At 41.0% G+C, this 15,639-nt stretch overlaps 1 protein-coding gene across 3 annotated transcripts in view; it reads right to left on the bottom strand.

Moving 5' to 3' along the window:
• The window catches only part of Map3k13 (mitogen-activated protein kinase kinase kinase 13), a 142,192-nt gene that overhangs the window by 92,374 nt on the left and 34,179 nt on the right, over nt 1-15,639 (bottom strand). Inside the window, exon 1 of one of the 3 annotated variants that reach the window (XM_023700924.1) lies at nt 14,418-14,596. The exons of the other annotated variants lie outside the window; for them this stretch is intronic. The gene's annotated coding sequence lies outside the window, so the exon portion shown is untranslated. Of the gene's footprint in view, nt 1-14,417; nt 14,597-15,639 lie in introns of those variants that run through there. 3 annotated transcript variants of the gene reach the window in all.

The following is a 15,639-nucleotide window of genomic DNA, read 5'->3' as shown; positions in this document are numbered from 1 at the left end:
GATGGCTACTTCCTAGGCCTGTAGGGAGGAGGAAACCAGAGTTACCACTTGGTGGGTGCCGCCGTTCTGCTGGGGAGATGAGACAGTGCTAGTGACCCATGGCGACGGCGGCTGTGCAGGAACGTGAATGTACCTAAGGATTTGTGCACTGCCAAGTGCTTCCGACTGTGAATGTCAGCCTCTGTATATTTTATTGCAATTGAAAAAATAAAAAAGGGGCTGGGAAGATAGCGCAGTGGAATAAGTGCTTGCCTGGCAAGTGCAAGGGCCCAAGTTCATTCCCTGGTTCCGCCAAAGAGAAAAGAAAAAAAGAGAGAAATAAGATCAAGCCTGTCTTCTGCCTTGAAGTTGCAGCACCTGACACTGCTGATAGGAACCTGGGAGAGATGAGGATGTGGGACGGTGCGGCTGGTATAGGCACGAGAGAGGAAAACAACTCAACACGCGAAGGGATTGAGAAGAAACGTTACAGAAAGCTGAAGGTTGAAAGTGGAAGAGTAAAGTCCTGGCTATATTTAGTAAGAACACAATGTTCTCCTAGGTTGCTATAAGAACCCATTCCCACATAGCCTAAAAGAAAAACGCATTTTCATTAAGAAATCTTACTGTCCAATGAGGAAAGCAGCGCAGGGGCACGGAAGAGCTCCACCCTGGAGCCAGAGTGTCTACGACCCAACGTTGGCTCCACCTTGATGAGCTTACCTTGTTCATGCTTCGGTTTCATCTGGAAATCAGGAGCACCGATAAAGGTGTCTACCTCTCAGAGCTGCGACATTTAAATGTGTAAAGCACCATGACCGGGCACGGCGTGCAGTAAGCCAACACAGATGCTAGCTGTTGCTCTTGGTTCTTCACACTTACTCCTATGGTGGCATTCATGCTACGCTCTTGGGACTCCTGGGGAATCCCTGCAACCTTCTGGGGGTCCATGTGGCCAGAATTGCTTTAATAATAAGACATTACATTCTTTTTTCATTTACATTCTCTCAGGAGAAGACAATAGAATTTCCCAATGGCTACTATGTACCATTCGGTATTACAACAGATTAAAAGCAGAAGCAAGTGTGAAATCTGGCTGTTATCTATAGTCAGATTCTAGAAAGGTTTGCATTTTCTTTGCAAATTTTTTTTGGAGGTTTGGAAATGTATTCTGTTTCATTAAAGAAAATGTTGTGTATGTTGGGCCAGCCAAATAGCTCAGCGAATTAAAGTGCCTATAAGCAGGCCCAGGGGCCTGCCGTGCTGGCCCTGCCCCAGGGGTGCGCTGAGAGGGCAATTGAGACTGGGCATAGTGGCATGGGCCTGTAATCCCAGCTCTCGGGCGGCTGTAAACAGGCAGATCACTATGGGTCTGATTTAGTAGAGAGACCCTGAAAACCCTGTAGAACCTTCCCTAAAAGTATACAAAAAAAAAAAAAAAAAAAAAGAAAATGTTGTGTATGTTACTGTGTAATTAGGTTTGTCATTTTAAAATTAGTATTTTATTTTTTCTCAGTTTCAACTCCTAATCTTGGAAATTCAAAACATAAAACTCAAACAAAGCAATTTAAAGGCTTCAAAATTTTTTAGTTCTGTGACCAAAAGGAAGACCCTGTTATATGAGAGTGTATATAATGTCAACCTCTCCAACTGGACTGTTAGTTCATGGGGCAGGAATACTATTCTTTTTCTTTTTCTTTTCAAAAACCTTCCCAGCTACCCAATGGTAGTCTTTTTACTTGGTAGACAATCAATAAAGGGAAGGAAGAAAGGAAACACACGTGAGCAGCTGTCATTTATTCAGCACTTCGTGCATACTGTGCATTCTGCTCAGCCTTCATATGCTTTATTTTTTTTTTAACACTCATTAAGTTCTATAAAAATGTCTATTATGTACCTAGGAGAAACCTAAAGACGGTTGAGTAATTTATCCAAGTCAAATAGTCAATAAATGGAAAGAGCAAGGCCAAACTCATACTCATCTGTCTGATTTTAGAGGTCAAGCATCAACCATATCAAAAGAGCAGGAAAATATAGAGGAATTTGGAAAGCTATGATTAGGCAAAAGGAATTGTTTAGAAAATATCGATATATTAAGGATCAAGCTTATCTTACCTATTAAGGATCAGGTGTTTGTAATTCTGGATCAGTCTGGGTTATTGATATTATCAGGGCAACTTTTAATTAGTTTAACAAAGAGAGCATATCTCATATTAAAAACGTCTTCCTCAAGTAGGCTTACTTCTCAACTCCAATGTATTGCCCCTGCAACTCAAGAGAGACCTCTCAGAGGGACCTTGGTGCCTCTGAAACTACACAGTGTTGAAGTATAATACTGTAAAATCAATATAGCAATATCACAAAAAATTCAGAAATAGAGAAAAATATTCATATCACTTTTACTAAAAGTGTTTCAGTATATTCTTTCAAATTGTCTATTTAAGTAAAAGTTTTAAAATATACCTATAACTGTACTATAATTGAAAGTTTGTCTCCTGTTTCTTTTCTCTTTCCACAGTGTCATACAAATTTTTAAAATTATTGTATGGATTTCATCATCATTTTTAAATGGCAGCATATATTCTATAATTGGTTATTAATTATAATTAATTTTAGTTATTTGAAAGAGTTATGTTCTATAATGTCTCTTTCAATACTGAATGAGTAGGGGCCGGGGAGATGGCTCAGTGGAATAAGCGCTTCCCTGGCAAGCACAAGGGCCTGAGTTCAATCCCCGGTTCTGCATTAAAAAAATAAAACAAAACAAAACAAAAACTGAATGAGCAAATCCTGAATCTCTACTCCTAGGAGAAATCTAAAGTGAGATTTCTGTAAGTATCTGGTCACGACATAGTCCACTAAGCTCCACACCACCTCATTTCCCGTGTGCTTCTGTTTGAAGACCCTCACATAATATATACTACGGTATATAGTAAGTTGTGGTCAACAGTCCACAACTCATGCCTGCATGGAACTGGTTTCACACATATTCTCCCTGTAAGGGCCAGGCCATGACTTGGGTGTGGTTTGTCCTAGCTCAAATTCACACTGAAATTTCGTTGCCATTGTTTTGGTGCTGGGAAGTAAGACTTCTGAGGAAATTAATGTGTTAATGTCTGTCTTATGAGCAGAGATTGGTTCTCAGAGAAATGGATTAGCTCTCAGTGAGCAAGCTGGCCCTCTACATTCAGTTGCTCTCCTGGAAGGACCTGCTTCCCCTTCCACTTTCCTACCATGCATGTATCACCAACTCATGGCCCTCAGAAGCTCAACAGATACCAACACTCTTCTCTTAGACTTGCAGCACTGTGGACCGAAAGAAACCTTTCTTTATGAATCACCCAGGATTAGGTGTTCTGTTACAGCAACGGAAGAAGACCAAAGGCAGCACATTGCAGCCTTCTTGCACTTACCACTGAACACCACTTCAGCACTATGCCTGAGCCCTATGTGAAACAGAAAAATCACCCAAAAAGGACAAAACAAAAATAGCACTAAATGGATGGAAGGATGTCTATTTACAATAGGAGAGCCCAAATCAGGAGGCAAAGCCTTATTCAACTTAGCTTGAGTATACGTCAGATAACTTTCAATTTTGAAACTCTGTCCCTTTCTGCAAAAGATCATAAAAGCACTACAAGTATTGACTTTGAGGTAACAAACAAATTTTAATTACTGAGTAAATTTATAAATACAGTCTTTGTGGATAATGGGTATTATCCCTTTCCCTGTCACTGGACAATTAAACTATTTCTTTCTACTAAAATAATGCATAAAACTTTGTCTTTCAGGAATATTCATTAGGAGCTATTGGGATCGTTATAATCTTGGTAGGACCTTTGTTGCAGTTCTTTGAGAGGTTTAGGACCCTTTTTCCAGATTCCAGTGTACTAATCAGCCTGATCAATACAATTTCTTACTGTAAGAAACACTTGAGACAATCAAGTTATTTTAAAGAACCTTTATTGGCTTACAGGGTTGGAAGTTTCCTTCCATAGCCATTGGACCTGCTGCTTTTGGGCCTGTGGGGAGGCAACACATCAAGGCTGGAGCACATGTGAGCAGTCTGCTCACTTCCTGGCATCCGGGAAGCAGAGAGAGACAGAGCCTGGCATCCCACAATCCTTCACGGGCCACCCACGACGCCTAAAACCTCCCACTAGGCCATACCTCTTCGCGCTAGCAGCAAAGCCTTTGAAACAGGCCTTTGGGCAACATTTCCGATTCTAACCACAGCATCCTGCTACTCGTACAATGTGGTCCTAAGACACTGAGCATCAGCACTACTGAGTTAATTAAACAAAATCAGCCTCAGTTGGTCAGCTAGTTTAAGTGTAGATGGTCAAGCCCCACTGTTAGCTTTTCGATTGAGAAAATCTGGGGAGTGGCCCGAGATTTTCGCATTTCCGACAAGCGCCTCTCTAGAGGTTCCCCCAAAGCCTCGTGGCGCAACCGGCTTTGGCTCCCCACATTGTCCGTCAAAATAAACCTTTTCTTCTTCAACCTTGATGTATCAGGTATTTTGTCCCAGCAATGAGAAAGTAAGCAAGCCACCAGGCTACGCCGACGCTCCTGGTCCTGCGACCGCCCTTGGGGTGCTGCCACTGTAATAGTGCTTCACCACTCTAGGCAGAAATCAGGTGATGGTTCTGGAGCAAGGCTTAACCGGGACATGGTGTCTCCCTCTTTGGACTCTACATGCTCTTAGGGGCATTAGCCAGGAGGGAACTTCATTTATGCCATTATGGTGGGGGAAGGATGGCAGAAGGAGCTGGTCCAAGGGCTTTAGAACCTCAGTGACTATTCTTTGTTTCCAAATCTTTCCATGTGCTTAATAGCAGGAAAAAAGACAAAGACTTTGTAAAACAATCTGTAGCAAAAGCAGTTGGACTCTAACATAAGCCAGTATCAAAGATGGATGATTCAGTTAAAAGAAAAAACACACTTCTCAACATAAATAACATCTTTTTTTTTCTTTTCTTTTTTAGCTGTGTTTCACTTTGTGGCCCAGGGTGACTCCAAACTCTTGGATTCAAGTGATCCTCCTGCCTCAGCTTCTCCAGATAACTGGGAGTATAGGCTCACTCCACCAAGTTGAACGCAATGTAGATAACCCGTGATTGGAGGTGAGCAGGTGAAAGTGAGGGAGTACTCTCTCAGGCGGTCATGGCAAAAGCCCTGACTGGAGAAAAGAAACCATTGCACAAAACAAAGGAGTGTGTGTGTGTGTGTGTGTGTGTGTGCGTGCATGAGAGAGAGAGAGAGAGAGAGAGAGAGAGAGAGAGAGAGAGAGGAGACAGACAGACAGGGAGAGGCAGATGCAGAGGCAGAGAGAGAGATTTCTCCAAGAAACATAATCTCATCTCTTCAGGTCTCTGAAAATACTTAAAGACTAGATTAGGGCACAGCTTCAGAAATTAATACAAGCAGTATAAAACAAATGTTTAGTTATTTTTTCATAGAGAAGCAGATGGAAAGGATTCTGTTCAAAAAAGTCCTGCTAACAGAGGAGGAGGGGTAAAGGAGAACCTGGCAAAATCTGTTTTCAAATTGGCTTTTGCGGCCTAACAGCTGCATCCTCAGGTGGGTATTTCCCAGGAGTTTCTATGCTTAGCAAAGATTAAAGCGAATCTATAATTTAGGCCTAGACAGGAAATATTCAAAGGTGTATTGCATCTGTTTCTTCTTAATGTGCATATGTATTGAAATGTGTTATGTGAGAAGAAATAATTGGTAAGTAATTAGCAAAATGCTTAATCTCATTTTGATCACCGGATTATTTTCTTTGGACCACAGCAATCCTGGCTTTGCATTTTGGTGAGCTTTATCAGACCCTCTCAATATCCATGGTTATCCACGCCTGCAGATAGCCTAGTGTAGCCCATTAAAGGCAGGCAGACCAGCTACTGAAAATGCAGGCACGGCGCCTCCGCCTCCGGGGACAAGGAGCCTCAGTGGGCTTATTTTGCAAATTGAACCCTCTTTAGTAACAGCAACTGTGACAGCCCCCATGAAGACCAACACAGTCTTTTCCAGCCGGGCCCCAGACCCACTCCCTGTAGGTTTAAGGTGTCGTTCTGGCTGCCACCTGCCCCTCTCAGCCACTGTCTCCCTGGCTCTGTCCTCTTTTCTTATCAGCTCTTTCCAGTTCTTTACCCTCAGTCAACGCATCTTTTCACTTCTCTGACCTTTCTGAATCCAGAAAATTCACTAGAATGTTCCCTTAGAACTGCTCGGCTCTACCATTTGCCCAGCACAGAAAATCTCAGCGCAAATGGGCACATCGGCGACAGTCACAATCTGTCAGCAGAAAGCCTGATGTTGTTTTTCCTTAAAAATGTTAAACAATTAAAATTGTGGTCACTGAACACTCTTTTAGGATTGCTTTTTTGCAAGAGCATACTTTTACCATACTACCACACAGGTAAGTATTGCTATTAAATAAAATTAGTATGGCTGTAAGGCTAGATATCAGACCTCTCTGCCTGACAATTACACAAAAGGAAAAAAAAGGTAGATTCCAGACTGATGAAATGAACAGAAAGATGAAACGGGAGAGCTGAGTGCGGTGTAGTGGCAGGGCAGGCAGGAAGAAGACAAGTTCAGGACCAGCTTGGACAATGAGCAAGACAAGTCTCACTAAAAAAAAAAAAAAAAGGCAGTGTGCGGTTTTTCTCTTGTAATTTTTTGAATTTATTCATTTCCAAAAATACAATTAAATTTTTTTCTTTAACAAAATCTGCAAATTCCAAACATGAATCCATCAACAAATCTACTTATTTGGGGAAATATGAAAAGAATAATTTTCTTTTTTTAAAAATGTGTTTAGGGTGCTGGGGAGATAGCTCAGTAGAATAAACGCTTGCCTGGCAAGTGCAAGGGCCTGAGTTCAATCCCCTGTTCTGCAAAAAAATTTTAAAAAAATTAAAAAAAAAACTATATAAAATGTGTTTAGTACAGGTTCTCTAGGGTCTCACTACACAGATCAGATGCATAGTGCTCCTCCTGTTTTCAGCCTCCCAAGCACTGGGATTAGAGGCGGGCACCACCACTCTCAGTCTCAGTCACATCTCAGTGTGTGCCGGGGTGCAAGGCTGGCATGGCACACTGGGATTTGAACCCGGGTCCCTGTGCCTGCCTAAGAAGGAGCTTTAGTCTGCTGAGCTATCTGGCTGGCCCAAGAATAATTTTCAAAAGCCAACAAACATACAAAACAGTGCAACCTTATTTTATAAACACACACACAGTCTTATTTTATAAAGACATACCACTTATGGTTCTCCTAGGCCTTTAAGTGGTGCAGTCTTCATCTTTTATCACGATGCATGAAGTGCGGGTAATAAGAGAGGGACAGAGAAAGCCAAGGTGATGAATTTCACTTAAGAGCATAATAAAGATCGTGTCAGGGAAAAGCTGTGACACACAACCAAATGAGGCTAGTGGATTACTGTGGCCACACGCCCTGTTAGCCCAAGCCACCACACCACCCACCTAATGGTGTTTCTCTCCTGACTGCAGAGACCAATGCCCGAGACAAATGGCACCTGCAGCAGACACACATGGAGACGGCAAGGTCACGTGTGATCAGGGCTCTAGTTCCTGCTTAGAAGGAAGTCCCTGGGCAAAGTGGACAGTAACTTAGCCTTTCACAACTTGCCCAGATATCTCCATTTGAAAAACTTTGGGAACGCTCTTCTCCCTCAGCTGTACCAGCACCCCATGGACATCAATCACCTATCAATATTTGGGAACAAATATCTAGATAAAAGTAGATTTTAGCCCAGTGCTGGTGACCCTTTTAGAGACAAACACCCAAACTGCAACTCAAAACCCGCTTATTTATCGCAAAGCTCCAACACCACACTTGAACCTGAATACTGAGATTTTAGGTCTGAGAGAAAACAACCCATACATGACATCTTTTGTCTTAAAAAATAAAAAATAAAAAAGCATGCCATGGTTCGCCACTACTGTGCTAGCCGAATCACCTTAGAAATTAGCACATGCCCATTTGCTATTGGCAATCAACAGCCAGAATTGTACCTTATAAGTTAGAAAGGGCATTTGAAATCACTGGGAACAGCTTCTTCATCACATATGTTACAATCAAATCGAAGAAATAAAACTAAAAGAGGAACTGGTTCTCTGCCCAGTCATGTGAGAACTGGAATACATCACCCTCACGAACCGTGGCTTAGTGTGCAGCGATTCCCTGGTGATGTTTTGGAAGGACACACACCCAGATCAACACACGTATTTGGGATGATCTATCTCAATGGGCAGCAAGTAACGTCTGAAAGAATTCTCCAAGCACGAAGCCTGTCTTGGTCTCCACCTGGCAGAAAAGCACCCGTCTGCCCTCCCTCAGCAGGCACTCACACAATAAGCAAACGTGTATGAGGGTCTGTTCTCCGCCAGGCGCAGTATAAACTGGGGAACAAAAAGTTAGTACTGAACATCCACTTTTAGCTTTAGCACTAAGAAGCTCTCTTCACGTACCCGATGCGTCGGACTTGATCAACCATGGATGCTTTTGTTTGATGGTTTATTACTCTCTTTGAGTATGTCCACAAATAAATAATATAAGGAAAACTCCCCTTTTGAAACTTGGCCCCATCCCTAGATCTCTCTACTCCCCACCCTCTTTGGTTTTTTTCTCTTTACATCTTCACTGCCTGCTTATCGCCCTCCATTGGGAAGGAGAGTTTCATCTGTTTTATTCTCTGCTATGTACCCAGGATGTAGAATGCATAGTAAATGCTCAGTAAGTACCATATTTGTTGATTAATACATAAGTAAATGACAGCACCTTGGTAGGTGAGATAGCTCAGCAGACGGAGCACCTGCTTTGGCAAGTGCAGGGGTTTGATCCTGGGTTCTGCACGCTGAGCTGGCAACCGAGTCTGGGTGTGGGGCACATGCCTGTAATCCCAGCTCTGGGGAGGCTGAAAACAGGAGGATCACTACAAGTCTGAGCTGTGTGGTGAGACCTGTATCAAATACATTTAAAAAATGAGAAAAAAATGACAGCACTCTGTTTGCCAATTCTACTTGGCTTATTTGCTTTTCATCAGGGGCTTCCTGCCAACCTTTTCACACATTCTCTGATGCCCAAAATGTACTGGATTGCAATCTTCTTAGGGAGTTTTCTGCTGGCCATATCTGGGAAGGATGTAGCAGGCCTGGGCTTATGACTACCTGTCCCATGATAACCCTCTTTTGCCCCATCTTATCTTCCACTGCATCTGTTATGCCAACCCTCAACTCTCTATATTTTTTTAATGTTTAGATCTTTAATCCATTTTGACTTTAGCTTAGTGCATGGTGATAGACCTGGGTCAAGTTTTAGTTTTGGCATGTAGAGAGCCAGTTTTTCCAGCACCATTTGTTAAAGGGGCTATCTTTCCTCCAGGAAGCATGTTTGGCCCCTTTGTTGAAGATAAGGTGGCTGAGTGTGTTTGTAGTGGCTTCTGCATCTTCTAATCTATTCCACTGATCCTCAGGTCTGTTTTGTTTTTGTTTTTTTGCCAATACTATGCTGATTTTATCACAGTAGCTTTCAACTCTACATTAAAACCTTCCAATTTATCTTACTTTTCATCTAGCCCAGTGCAGTGTTACCAAAGACTTCAATGTTCAAAATCCATGATATACAGAAGAAAGAGAATGGGATTAAGGATTTGGAGCTGGACTTGAAAACTAACTATAAGATCTTCCCTGGGGTATTGTTAGTTGAGTCAGCAACCTTTCTGAGCCGTTTACCTCAGCTGTAAAATGGGGATAGTAATACCTATTTTGTATCATGAAGACTATATTTGAGATGAAATAATGTACACAAAAGCTCCTAAGAGATTCACAGGCATATAGTTAGTGCTTAATGAATGTTCACTTCTTGCCTTCCCTTAGTTTGACATTTTGTGAGCTTTCAGAGATACCCTTGGTTTTTTGCATGGTTAATAAGAAAATCCATGCTCTCCTGTATGAGTTTTACTTTTCCTTCCTTTCCTCCTTGCAGGTCAGAATTCTGTTTCCCTCATGCTGTCTCATGATTCAGAAAGTGTCTCTCTTCTCGGCTCAGACTAACCCTCTGTTCATGCCAATAATTTCCAACCCGGGCCTTCCGTTAGAATCATCAGAGCATACGAATGGCTAGAAATGGGAGCATGGTATCTTTCTTTTTAAGTTCCCTGATAATATGCTAAGACAATTCAACAGAGGAAAGAATAGTTTTTCAAACAAATATAAGTGGGCTTAGGATATAGCTCAGCAGCACAGGACTTGCCTAGCAGGTACGTGGTTGTGAGCTCCATTCCTGAATATATATATATATATATATATATATATATATATATTCCATTTTAAACATAATGAAGTTGAACTCCTTTCTTATCACATAAAAATCCTTAAAACTGACCAAAATGTAGAGCTAAAAATATAAACTACATAGAAGAAAATACTGGAATGACAGCTTTCTCCAGATTTATTTTTTATTTTATAAAACCAGAAATTTTTGTAACAAAATAATAAAAGAATAATAATAGTTAAAACGCTGTATATCATTATCTTCAAAGTGATTACTGAGAGTACAAGATGTTGACAAAAAAGATTCTCTCTTATGAAGAAACATTAGCACAAAACCTTTTCAGTGAAGTGAAACTAGTAATATAAATGAAACAAATTAGCATGTATTTATATGTTTTTGAAACAATGGAAATAGGTAATCTGGGGAACCACCTAAACCTCTCCCCGCTTCCTATTTATGTATCTTCCATTTTACTCCTATTTGCATATGTGTACTTTGACCTTTCCTATAAGAGAAACCACATGATACTTAAGCTTATGTCTGACTTAATGACCTTGAGTTAGGCCTAGCTGCCTTGTATATAACACCAAAAGCAAAATCAAGAGAAGAAATAAACTAGTGGACGGTAAGAAGACGGGGCAAAAGAGGACGACCCTGTGATAGGTAACCATGAACACAGACTGGCTCAAATAATATTATCAAGAAAGGGAAAAGACAACTGCGGTATAAGAGGAAATGGCTGAAAGTCATATATAATTGATAGTTTATATCCAGAATGCATAAAGGACTCATAGCTTAATAATACAAACATAAGTTATTTAATTTTTAATATGGTCTGAAGAGACATTTCTCTGAAGATATGCATAAGCACATGAAAGGATGCTCAATGTTAGCTAGAAGAGAACTGCGAACCAGGCACAGTAACACATCCCCATAATCCCAGCACTCATGAGACTGAGGCAGGAGAATCAAAGCAAGTTCCAGGCCAGCCTGGGTGACATAGTGAGTCCAAAGTCAATCTCAACTACACATCAGGACCCTATCTAAAAACAAAACAAAAAAGCAAAACAAAACCTACAATGAGCTACCACTTGAAATTCATTAAGTGAAAAAAGACAATAATGATAAGGTAAAGAAATTTAAACCATCACACATTGCTCATGGGAATGTAAAATGGTGCAGCGAGTCGGCATCTCTTCAAAATGTTAAACATAGAGTCAGCCTGCGACCCAACAATACTGCTCCCAAGAGAACTGGGAACATGCTTACAAAAAGCTTGTACATATCACTATTATTCTTAATAGATAGAACATAGAAGCAACCCATCTGTCTGCCAAGAGATGAATCAGTTAAGTAGAATGTGGTATATCTATATATACTGGGATATTGTCTGGCAATAAGAAATGAAGTCTTGATATGGTACAACATCAATTAACTCTGAAATGGTAAGTGAAAGAAGCTAATCACAAAAGCTGATCTAGTGTATGATTTCATTAATGTTCAGAATGGGAAAAATCTAAATATGGAGAAAATAGATCAGTAGTTGCCTACGGTTACCTGCGGGTGAGGAGAAATGATGAGTGACTGCTAACAACTATGTGATTTCTTTTTATTATGATGAAAATGTTCTAAAGTTGATTGTGGTCATGATGGCATAATTTTGCAAACATTAAAAGAAAAACCTACTGAGTAGTGAGATAGAAAACAGAAGGGGCGGGGGAGAAAGGGAGGAAGGGAGGAAAAGTCCTACAGGAAATTCTACTGTTATAATCTATTCCTGGGAATTTAACCTTCTCGGTTCCTTGTGAGTCAAGATTGCATCTGCGCATCTTTCCTGAATAACAAGTGACACAGAGCAGGAGTGGGATAGGTTCTGAATGACTTTTTTTTTTAAAAGCAGCAGATGTTCTTGGGGGTAATGTTCTTTATATTAATCAAAATTACAAGAGTCAGAATTGGTCATCTTGACTATCTTGATTCATTTGGACTCCCCCAGCAATTAATTCCGCTGTAGAACACAGAAAGAGGGCAGGCAGACTGCGCAAACCAAACGGACCGGTTCTGCCATCCACGCCTGGCTGTCCTGCCGCACACCCGTGGACGTGGCTTCTGGCCCTTAGGAGCCATTCTTTTCCCAGCTCCCCAGGACATGGCTTTGGTTTGACTGACTTTGTTTACTTAAATAGATTAATTCCTACTTCTGGAGTAGCTTCAGTTTTTAAACAGAAAGCCATCTATTGATAGTCACTAATACACAGGATTTTATTGTTTGATATGAAACAATTAAGAGTTATTGTTTTTTCCCTACAAGTACACTATACATGAAAATAAATATAATTTGGGATACAGATACTAGGAATGGGGAGAAGGAGGATTCTACATCCATTCTGTGCTTTTAAAGGGAAGGTTTTGTTTTAGTAAACCTAAGAGCAGACCACATTTCCTTTATGAAAATAAAGTGCTCTTTTTGGCAGAATGTACATAAAAGATGCAATCTGAGGAAATATGTCTCAAGATGAGTCTAATCAGATAACACAATTATTTAAAAAATGTCAAGAAGTCAGCCTGTAGATCTTTAGTTGACCTATGTAAACTTCAATAATATAAATTTGTAGTTGCTACTTTGAACAGTCTCAGAAGATACACAGAAAAGGAAAATGCAGAAATGAATCAAGATATTTATAAACACTAGAAATGGTATCTAAAATATTATCTCATTTGTTCAACCCAGCAAAATAAAAAATAACAAAATACAAAAATCATGACTGTCTGAGCCTTGAACTGATTTAGAACTAGGCATAGATTTTCCTCTCTTTAACTCTAGCGAGTTCAAATGCATGCAGGAAACCAGTGCGAGGAAGGGCAGTGTCAATCCAGGAGACAAAAGCAAAGGTTCCATCCTTACAAGTGGCAATTTTAAATTTAAATCTGCTTGTGCTTGGAAGATTCGTTAATAAGAAAAATTCAAAAGATCTCATGAGAGCCCTAATTTAGTTGCCTTGCTTCACAAGGAAAGATTTAATAGAAAAATATCACAACTAAGCATTGATTGTACAAGGTGAACATGACAAGGCTGGATGAGAAGAAATAACTGGCATTTTGCTTCCGCTGTCAGCAGAAAGAAGCATCCAGGGCATGGTGCAGACTCGTATATAAATTGCTCCAAGTGGGGTAGTTGAAAAATGCTACTAGATTACTTGGGTTCAGAGCTACCCTAGGGGTAGAATGTGTCATGTCAAAACATTAATCCTTCTTTAATATCACCACTTTCACCAGAATAAGCCAAAGCTTTAAAAAACAAATTCAATCATACACACTTTTTATTAGAACAACGAGCGAATGATCAGACCAGTTTCGTACACGGCGCCTATAAGAACTTCATTATTTCCCAACATTGTGGAATAAACTATTTTCAGCTGGAAAGTTCATCTTAGAAAAAATACTCCTGTGTATTTCCATACAGTATTATTTTAGAACACAGCGAGAAGTCACTTCACTTGGGGATATTTTTAGAATTAGAATTTAGGAATAATTCCTTATTTGCCTGTGGTACAGGTTTTTAGGTTTCTTGCAATATAAATAAAGAGCCACAAATATGTACCAATGCGCCCCTTCGAGCGCCCATCACACAAGCTTTCGACAATGGTGGGACAAGCAGTCTGTCTCAAGTTGCAATTGCAGATATTGACTGTTACGAAACAAAGGCAAGGTGAAGGGTGAGAAGCGATGGGAGGGACGGCGGCAGGAGGAGAGCGCTGGACAGGATGGAACCTGCTCCGTCTCGCAGCCCCGCGTCCCGGCCCGATCCGGCCCTCTGCACTTTGCCCAGCACGGTTCATCTCTAAGAGGAACGCATCTCGCTTAAGGAGAGCTAAGCCGGCGTCCAAAGGTAACGTGCAGAACCGTAAATGAGAAATGTCCACGTCCAGCCGGCGGACGGACGTGCAGAGGACAACCAGCTGTCAGTTTCAGCGGCTGGAGCCTAGCGGGGTTTCGGGTTTCTCTCCGCCTCTGTGTCTCTCCGTCCCCCTCAATAATATCAGTTTCCTAATCATCTCAAAGCACAAAAACAGTCTCCGGCGGTCCCTAGGAGATCCAAGCTGGCGAAACAGAAAAAATAGAGTGCAATACTCACGACAATGAAGAATTCCTACACATGCTGTTCCATTTTCTGGCTTTAGGAAGATGGAAGGTTAAAGGGACCTGCAGAATTAGAAGGATGAGCGGGAGGGGGATTCCACCCACACAATCCCCCAGCCCACCGCCGACGAGCCCGAGGCCTGCTGACGTCACAGATTCATGAATGGATGTAAATTGGGCTGGTTTAGGATTCCGCACAGACTTCGCTGTGATGTGTGCCATGGAGGAAAAAAAAAAAAAAAAGGAGGTGGTGGGCAGGGCCCAGAGTATCGCCAGCCAATGAGATGCACGCATTCGTGGCCTGCCTTCCTTTAGAAGGAATCTGGTCACAGAATAAACAGAGCCCGCCAATCAGGCGTCTGCCACTGTCTTAACACAGACTGGCAGCTTGAAAAGTGTGTGTGTGTGTGTGTGTGTGTGTGTGTGTGTGTGTTTCAGGCTGTGTTAGTTATGAAAACATTATTATTGCTATTGAATGAAAGAACCAAAATAGAATTTTGGTGGAATCATTGTTACCAAAAATACATATAGAAGAAGATCTTATTTTTTATTTGTTAGAGCTATTTTTTTTAATCCTTTTCTGGCTGTCCAGAAATATGTCTGATGTGCTTTTTTAAAAAAAAAAATAAAAAATAAAAATCAAGAAAATAGTTCCTAAAACTGGTGGTCAGGAGACAGGGACAGGCTTCAGAACAGGACTTGTAAAAGCAAAATAGTAAGGAATGGCTGCACAGGTATAACTTACTAAGAAAACACAACTGCTTAAGACAATGCTATATAAGTCTGAATGTTTTGTATGATATAACGTGTTGCTGACCTTGGTGATGCACTGAAATGAACTCAGGAGAGAACTTCACGGCTATATTTAAAACACAGAAGAAGTTTCCCTCATTGGTTTACTCAGTTTCTGATATGAAGACACAAGAAGGATTCATAACGAGTCTTTGGGCAAATTTTGCTTTCAGGAAGGAGTCTTATTATTAACAGCAAAAATAGCTACATGACTGAGAACATTCTGAACAGAGACCCGGCCTATCTCTCCAAGAGATTACTTGTGCAGTGGAGAATGTAGTTGCCTGTTCCTTACGGTCTGGAGGTCTCCAATCTGACCACCAATAAGTACCGCACAGCGCTTCACTCATCTGAAAAGGGAAAACTCCCTATGATCACTTTACACACAGCAAAGATATCCAGTGTAATATACTTGAGCAAAGATA

Source organism: Octodon degus, unplaced genomic scaffold, assembly GCF_000260255.1.
Source record: "Octodon degus isolate 3935 unplaced genomic scaffold, OctDeg1.0 scaffold00128, whole genome shotgun sequence".
Classification (NCBI taxonomy): Eukaryota; Metazoa; Chordata; class Mammalia; order Rodentia; family Octodontidae; genus Octodon; species Octodon degus.
Note: the sequence above shows the minus strand (reverse complement) of the source record. Positions and strands in the feature narration are given on the sequence as shown.